Here is a 9,197-nt window from a genome sequence, read left to right on the forward strand (position 1 = left end):
TCTACGCTTTTTTAGGGAAAACAGATTCATGTGCTTAAGTCGATTTTCGTATGATTTATTTTTTATATTTGGAATCAGTTTTGTGGCTCGCCGTTGTACTTTTTCCAGTCTGTCAATGTCTTTAATGAGATTCGGTGACCATACGGAAACAGCATATTCCAAATGAGGACGAACTAACGATTTATATAGCTTGTTAATGAGTGATGGACTTTTGAAATCAAAAGATCGCGCAATCAATCCCAGAATCTTATTTGCTTTCTCAGAGGCTGAAATACACTGCTTGGATGATTTGAGGTCGTTACTGATAATTACGCCGAGATCTTTTTCACTATCCACTTTTGTTAACGAATTTCCAAATAACTTGTAATCGTACTTGCTGTTATTTTTACCTATGTGCATTACCTTGCATTAACTTGTGTTAAATTTCATTAGCCACTTTTCAGACCATTGCTGTAATTTATCTAAATCTTCTTGAATATCTAATTGGTTTGAGTGATCATTTGCCACTCCGCACAGTTTTGTATCATCAGCAAATTTGGAAACAGTAGATTTTAGTCCATGGTCTATATCATTTATATATACTATGAATAGAAGTGGCCCAAGAACGGAACCCTGAGGAACTCCACTTGCAACACTTTTCCATCCAGAAGTTTTTCCATTTAAAACAACTCTCTGTTTTCGACCTTTCAACCAATTACTAGTCCAACCTAATAGGCTACCACTTATTCCATGCAAAGCTAATTTAGTAAGTAGTCTTTCGTGTGGGACGGTATCAAAAGCTTTTGCAAAGTCTAGATATATTAAATCTATATTGTTTCTTTTGTCATAATTCGAGACAACTGTGTTGTAGAATTCGAGTAAGTTAGTCACGCAAGAACGTTTCCGTCTGAAACCATGTTGGCTATCATTTATCAAACGGTTACTTTCTAAATGATATTCGATAGCATCTCTGATGATAGTTTCCATTATTTTTCCTACGATCGAAGTCAAACTAATAGGCCTATAGTTATTTGGTTTCTTTTTGTCACCTTTTTTGAATATGGGAGTAACGTTAGCTAGCTTCCATTCTCTTGGGACATCTCCGGATATGATGGATTTCTTGAAAATAATTTCTAATGGAACAACAATCTCATTTTTCATTTCCTTTAAGATTCTTGGATGCCAACCGTCAGGCCCTGGTGTTTTATTAACTTTGAGTTTGTCTATACACCTTTTAATTGTTTCTTTTGTTATATTTACCGTAGTGAGTAAGTTTACCCCAGACTTTTCACAGGTTTCAGTTTGGAATTCACTTTGAGGTGTTTCGTTTACGAATACCGAGCTAAAATAATTGTTTAAGAGATTACACATTCCTTCATTTGAATATTCAAGTTGACCGTCAGCAGATAATAGTGGACCAATGTGATTCCTAACAACCTTTTATCTCTAATGTAACTATAGAATTCTTTGGGATTCTCTTTGGATTTCTCAGCGATGTTCATTTCGTATTGTCGTTTTCTTTTTCTTATTGTCTTTTTTAAATCTCTCTGTATTGATACATAACTTTCATAGTCATTAGATGCACCCGAGCACTTATATTTCTTATAAGCCTGTCTCTTTTTAGCAATACTTTTTTCAGTTTCTTTGTCGAGCCACTTTGGGCGAGCCTGATTTGGGGGACGTCTGTCCTTAAAAGGAATGTAAGTTTGAATCATCTTAGTGAGCGTATTTTGAAATATTTCCCACATCTGATCTACAGGCCTTTCGTTTAATTTTTCCTCCCAATCTGTAAGCTGAAGCTCCTGACGTAGTTCTATGAACTGAGCTTTACTGAAATCGGGTATTTTAGAAGCACAAGTATCTATTCTAAAGTTGTTTAGGAGTTTGAATCTGACTAAGTTGTGATCGCTATTTGCAACAGATTCACCGACTTCTACATCAGTTGCCATGCTTTCGCGGCTAGTGATCAATAAATCGAGTAAGTTTCCATATCTTGTGGGCTCTTTTACATGCTGAATTAAGTAATTTTCACCAAGAAAATCAATCAAGCGACTACCTATATGGCCATGTTCAAGGGTCATCCAATCAATGTCAGTAAAATTGAAATCACCCATTATCAATAAATCCCGGTTGCAGAAACTAGACAGTTCTTGAAATAACAGTTTGTCGTCTGCTAATGATAATGTCTTTGGCCTATATATTACACCTATATTCATTTTTTGTCCATTTGTTTGGGTTAACTCAACCCACAAACTGTCATATGCATCCTGTTTCACTTTCTCTAAAACACAAGCATGAACATTGTTTTTAACGTACAATAGAACACCCCCACCTTTCTTGTGGTTTCTATCCTGATGAAAGTGTTTAAATCCCGCAATATTAAATTCAGCTTCGAACTCTGTACCATTTATCCATGTCTCAGTTATTCCTATCATATCGAGATTTTCGCTTTTGACATACGCCTGTATTTCTTGAAATTTGTTCCTAATACTACGAGCATTAAAGTACATAGTTTTAAGAAACTCCTGAATATTTCTTTTTGACACATTTTGAGTTTCAATATCATGTCTTATATTATCATTTTGTTTTTTATTTATGCCTTGCTCTATATTATTATTATTTGGTCCTTCATTGACATTCAATGCCTCATTAACATTTCTCCTATCAAAATTAACATTTCCCCCATCACTTGCAAGGAACTATACTTTTTCGCCGTCATTACGCTTTGCTGAGTTCTAAAGTTGGAGATCACCTTTTCTGGGGTAATTATGATCTAATAAATATCATCTGATTTTAGAACCCTCAGCAGTATTAATTTACACTCTCTCTCTCTCTCTCTCACACACACACACACACACATGTATATATATATATATATATAAATACATATATATATATATCACAGCCAATGCATAATCAAGTTAGAGTAAGTATAATACAACTAACCTCACAATAAGTTAGCTCGCTAGCTCAGTTGGTAGAGCGTTACATATGCTGACTCTGAAAAATCGTAAAGGCCACAGGTTCGAGTCCTGTGCGAACTATAACCATTTTCTTGACCATTTGCCTTTTCCTCACCATTCCCTCTTGCAAAATTTTCCTCCCCTTTTCAGATTATACGGCCAAGGGGAGGGCGAGGGACACGAGAGGAAGGTCATTCTCTCTTTCAATGATTTGTCTTCATATCAAATTATCGACACTGTCCGTTTAGCTTCAGGCGTCAGAGACCAATTATTAATTGTGTTTCTCTGGTTCCATTGTTCACGCTGACTCACTGGCTCCTTGCCCAGTGTTTCTGTTTCTGCTCCTTGTCATTTGTACGGCTATGAGATATGAACTGACTTGGAGAGGTGTTCTGACGTCTTTAGTACAAAGTACCTTCGGAGGACCATCGGGTATGGTCATAGTACGAGGTTTCACCACACTTTTATATGTGTGTGTTGGGGAGTAACAGCGTCACGCCTTGGGGATGGTAGCGCCTTTAACGTGCGACATGACTTCAGTCCATTACGAGGACTTCGCAGACAATGGTGACGGGTCTTCAGCACTTTGATGTTGATGCTCTTGTCAGCGGCACTGGCAAAGGATTACAAGACACCCTGCATGCCGCGGTAGAGGTCTACACAAGAACAGGTATGGTCGCAAACGGCAGCAAAGCTAAGTCCCTCTGTCAAGATGACAACCCGTTTGATCCCGTACCTATTTCCCACACTGTTCCCTCACAGCCGGATGCTGGCGATATATTTGTCTACCTTGCGGCTCTGAACTACGTGTGGGCTGGAACAACAAGGAAGATGTCTTGAGTCTGATCGGCTTAGCTTCCTCAGCCTTTGGTAGACAATGCAAGACAGTGGTCGAGAACTAAGTTGTTGCTCCCCTCCAATTTTCTGCATTCCATTCCTCTTCTGCAGTTCGTATACCCTCTTCCACTTTTGACGCCTGCGCATTGTCTGCAATTTTGCTGAGCAGACTCACAAATGCATCATGGTTTGATGACCATCTCGGGTGGGATTCCTAGCCCTTGGATCCCTTAAATTGACGATGTTAACACCACCAGCTCCAACCTGTGCCCACCCCAGAACACAATCTCTGTAATATTATAATTCCTTACAATTAACATTTTCTGTTCATCACCTGTTTTGCCAGCACTAAATTTTCAAATGATAGCTCACAACTTTTCTCTCATGGTTGTCTAAGAGAACAAGTGGGAGAGATATATAAAAAGCATTTGGATAAGATGGGGTAAGAGAGGGTGGGGTGCCCGGGACTAAAATTACACAGATATAGTGAGAGGGGCAGCTAGAGAAAGAGAGCCAGGGCGTGGGGAGTTTCGAGGGTGAGTATGACTACTACTACAACTAGTTTTTTTCTTATTTTTTGAAAACGACTTTTATCCTCGTGGAACTGTGTGATGAGAGTAGTCAGGATCTGTCTCCCAAAGACACAGTTAATTGGCCCCACTCTTGCCAATGACTAAGGTCGACTACACTTTATATTTTACATTATTTAACTTTAATGAAGCCTATCACAGTTCTCTTATCTTACTTTCTACTACAGTGTGCTAAAAATGGGAGTTTTGTATGTGTGTTGATTTAGGGTGTGGGGACCTGGTACTTCTTAGTCATAGGGGAGGTGATCTTAGGAGTGACAACGATAGTCTACATCATATCGACGCTACACTTCTGCTGTTTGTTTGTTATTTTCTTTTCAGCCATCACTTTTGCCAGACGAGCGTAGAATGCCTTTGTCCTTGGACCCATCCCGCCTAAAGTCGTGAAGGTTATTGGAGTGAATGAGCCCTAGTCCACATTCTGTATAGGCTCCTCGTACATCTTGATTTTTTGTCTTTTCCATTCTCAGGAGACGCCTCAACATTTAGATTACTGTAACAGGGAGCCATTGGATCACATATATCAAAGAAGGCCAGTTGTCCTCGTGTCCAGAAACCTCTTCCTCCTATTACTACTACTATCTTTTACGTTATTGTTCACATGTAAAGGACTACTTCCGAGAGTTTTAATAATAATTTAGTCTTCCACTTCATTTCCCGTTTTCTTTATCTATTAATGTTGAATTCCATTTTCTCTTTTGTTATGATCGGTTATGTATATTGCATCATTAGAGGAGGTAGCGATTAATCAGGCGTTTGCAATGAAGGCAGTAACTTTGACTGTATATTTGTTTTGCGACTGTTGTAGCTACAGAGAAAATGTCGATACTTTGAAGTGAAAATAAATGGTGGGTAAGGAGAACGTTGCTGTGATGTTCTCGGCCCTGTCTTGAAGTGGGTGGTCTTGACATAGGTGTTTGAAAGAAATAAAGGTTTGTAGCTCGCACAGTACTCGAACCTGCGACCTTTGCGTTACTGAATGAATCAATTACAACGTTCTACCTACTGAGCTAGCGAGCTTTTACTGAAAGAGAATAATTTAATTATATTTAAAGTAGCTTTCACTGTGTTTGTGTTATACATGTTCGAACTAAGATTAATGATAGATGCAAACAAGAGGTAATACATGTAAAAGTATCGACCCAGAATGGATAATCTGAAACAATAATGGAGAATACAATAGACTGATGACAACAAAAAAGTGTCATAAATTCGAAGATGAGGCGATACTTTCAGAAGGGTGTGTGTGTTGGGGTGAGTGGGCTTATAAACCCCGCCTGTCTACAGACACCTACATCCAAATCGATCTACCACACACACACACACACACACACACACACACACACACACACACACACACACACACACACACACACACACACATACACACATGCACATACATATACACAGACAATACAAACATACATATATATACACAGACATGACAGAATTTAATAGACACCAAGAGAAATCGTTTAATTGATCAAATAAGCAAGTGATATAGTTAAAGTGCTTATAAATGGTCACAATGTGAATGAATAATACTTGGTTGACATCCTATTTGCTTTTTTCAATGCAAGGTCCCTTCTAGGCATGCTAGTGATTAGTTCACGAATATCATCTTGAGGGATTTCTTGCCATGTTTCCCGTAGTAATCCTAAGAGGGCTTTGAAGATGGCTTTCTATTCTTTGTGCAAACTTGTCGGTCTAATATGCCACAGAGGTGTTCAATAGGGTTAATATCCGGGGACTGACTTGTTCATGGAAGTTTCCTGATCCCTTTTTGGCTCAATCAATTTTATGTTCCTTGAGCAATGTGACAAGGAGCTCCATCTTCCATAAATAGGAAGACATTTTTACTCATTCTACCACTGGAGAATATTGGAATGAGTCCTTCCTTTAAAATACAAACATATTTGCTTGAATTGATGTTTCCTTGACACTCCTCAAGCTCTGATCGACCATCACTCCAAATTGCACCCCACACCATTAATGAAATGTCCCTACGTTTCACTGTTGGCTGCAGTATTTTTAGTTCAAACTCTTGACTAAAGAGTCTCCAGACCCACAATCTTCCACTCTCAGAAAATATTGCGAATTGCTACTCATCAGAGAAAATTACAGTGCTCCAAAAGGCTACAGATCTCCACCTTCTCAAGAGTCCCATTCCTTCCTGCGCTTGATATTGGCTGAACGAAGGAGTGGTTTCCTTCTTGCAGCTCTGCCATAGTAATCTAACTTGTGGATATACCTGACAGCTGTTTAGGGACTGACATCAGCTTGTGCTGGTATGTCAAGGCCTTGCAACGTGGATCCTCTTCGACATTTCTTTTGACAAGACGCAAGGTTCTTTCTGAGGACCCGGGGCGACCTGAATGAGATTTTATACCCTTCTTGCTCTCTCTTGTGAATTGTACTATCACTCTATTAACAGTAGAAAGGGGTATTGATAGATTTTCAGATATTTTGCGTTAAGTCCACCTTCATATTGACCCATAATACGACCTCGCTGAAATTCAGATAGGTCTACTGGTCCTTTGGCTTGTGGCATGCTTGATTAATCTTGTATGTAGTCTAAAACATAAATCTAGGTAGATGTAATATATTAGGTAAATTTTAACATTAAGCATTAAATAAGAGCAGAAATGCGTTTTTCTTGGTGTCTATTGAATTCTGTCATGTCTGTATATATATGTATATATATATATTATATATACATATATATATATATATAAGCCGCGGGCTTCGCCGGGGGCTTGGCTGCGCAAACAGCAATCCCTCGTTTTCCCCTTCGGCCTCGGCCTCGGGGCGGAACCCCAACACGGGATCACCAGCACGAAGAAGAACGCGATGAAGAACGCGAAGAACACGAAGTAGAATGCGAAGAAGAACGCGAAGAAAAACGCGAGGAAGAAGAACGCGAGGAAGAAGAACGCGAAGAAGAAGAACGCGAAGAAGAACGTGAAGAAAAACGCGAGGAAGAAGAAGAAGAAGAACTCGAAGAAGAAGAAGAAGAAGAGGAACGCGAAGAAGAAGAAGAAGACGAAGGAGAAGAAGAAGAGGAACAAGAACAAGAAGAGGAAGAAGAAGAACGCGAAGAAGAAGAAGAAGAAGAAGAGGAAGAAGAAGAAGAATAGCACCTGACCCCGACTTACCGAAGCGCTTTTTCAAGAATATTTTTAGGACAAAGTGTCACCGTAATACCACCTGCCCCCGACTTCCACATCATTTTGTAGAGGAATATTTTTATTTAGACTTATATTATATATATATATATATATATATATATATATATATATATATATATATATATATATATATATATATATATATGTTACAGGTTAAAAATGTAATGACACATTTGTCAATCACGTCGAAACCACTGTTGGAGTAGAAAAGACTGGAAACGGGGAATCTATATATTTCGATTGCAAACTGCAATCCTCCTCAGTAGATAGAATTAAGAGAGAGCGTGCTGTTTTAGTAGTACCCTTAACAAAAGAAAGGGGAACATGGGAAGATATCTCTACCCTCGGCTCACTCCGTACGTGACCTCACGTGTAAACTACTTTAAATATAAATAAAGTAACCATCAATAATGTGAGCTCGCTAGCTCAGTTGGCAGAGCGTTGCACTTGGCCCTTTCAGAATTCGCAAAGGTCGCAGGTTCGAGTCCTGTGCGAGCTATAATCCTTTATCTATTACGATCACTGATCGCGAGACCACCCACTCCAAGACAGGACCGAGGACACCACAGCGACATCATTCTTTTCCACCATTCATTTTTCATTTAAAATCATCGACATTGTCTCTTTAGATACAAACGTCGCAAAACAAATATTGAGTAAACGTCTCTGCCTACATTCCAAACGCCTGACTTATCAGTTCCACCCCCAGACATAGATAAAATTGAATTGAACATTCCTAACTAAAGAAAACAAAATTTGAAGTGGATGACTATATGATTATGAAAACCCTCGGATGTAGGTCGTTTATATGTGAACAACCACATAAATGATAGTAGTAGTAGTAGTAGTAGTAGTAATGGTAGTAGAAGTAGCGGTAGTATAATAGTAAGAAAAAGAGGAGGAGGAGGAGGAGGAGGTTTTCTGGACACGAGGTCAACTGTCTTTCTTTGACATACGAATATCTGATCTAATGGCCCTTTGTTACATTGACCTAACTCCTGAGAATGGAAAAAAAAAAAAAAAAAAAAAAAATCAGGATGTACGATGAGCGTTTACAGAATGTAGATCAAGGCTCATTCACTACTTCGATAACCTTCGCAATTTCGGTCGCAAATGGTCCAAACGCAAAGCCATTCAACGCTCGTCTGGCAGAGGTGATGGCATAAAAAAAAAAAAAAAAAAAAAAAAAAAAATATATATATATATATATATATATATATATATATATATATATATATATATATATATATATATATATATATAACCAAAGAGCAGCTTAGTGGCGTGGATGAGATGTAGACTATCATTCTTACTCGTAAAATCAGCTCTCCTATGCCTAAAAGTTACCAGGTCCCCACCTGCTAAATCAACACACAAAGAAAACTCCGGTTTTGAGCAGACGGTAGTAGAAAGTAGGATAAATTAATTTCTGTCTTAGAATTCATTAAAGTGAAATGGAAAAAATATAACAGGGCAGTCGACCACAGCCATTGGTGGGAGAGGGAGGGGTCAATGAACTTTGTGGGTGACAGGTCTTGACTGCTTTCAGCACACAATTCCATGAGGATGGATGTAGTTTCCAAAAAACAAGAAAATAAAAACAGTAGTACTAGTAGTAGTAGTAGTAGTAGTAGTACTAG

The 9,197-nt window shown here is 38.6% G+C and overlaps 1 non-coding gene across 1 annotated transcript; it reads left to right on the top strand.

Annotated features, from left to right (window-relative positions):
• The first annotated feature begins 7,972 nt into the window (after positions 1 to 7,972).
• On the top strand, positions 7,973 to 8,056 carry TRNAP-UGG (transfer RNA proline (anticodon UGG)). Its single transcript is given in 2 exon segments — positions 7,973 to 8,009; positions 8,021 to 8,056. It is a non-coding gene; the product is annotated as a tRNA-Pro (tRNA).
• The last annotated feature ends 1,141 nt before the right edge of the window (positions 8,057 to 9,197 follow it).

The sequence above is a fragment of the Oratosquilla oratoria genome, chromosome 9 (assembly GCF_046742065.1).
Source record: "Oratosquilla oratoria isolate Oo_2021 chromosome 9, ASM4674206v1, whole genome shotgun sequence".
NCBI lineage: Eukaryota > Metazoa > Arthropoda > Malacostraca > Stomatopoda > Squillidae > Oratosquilla > Oratosquilla oratoria.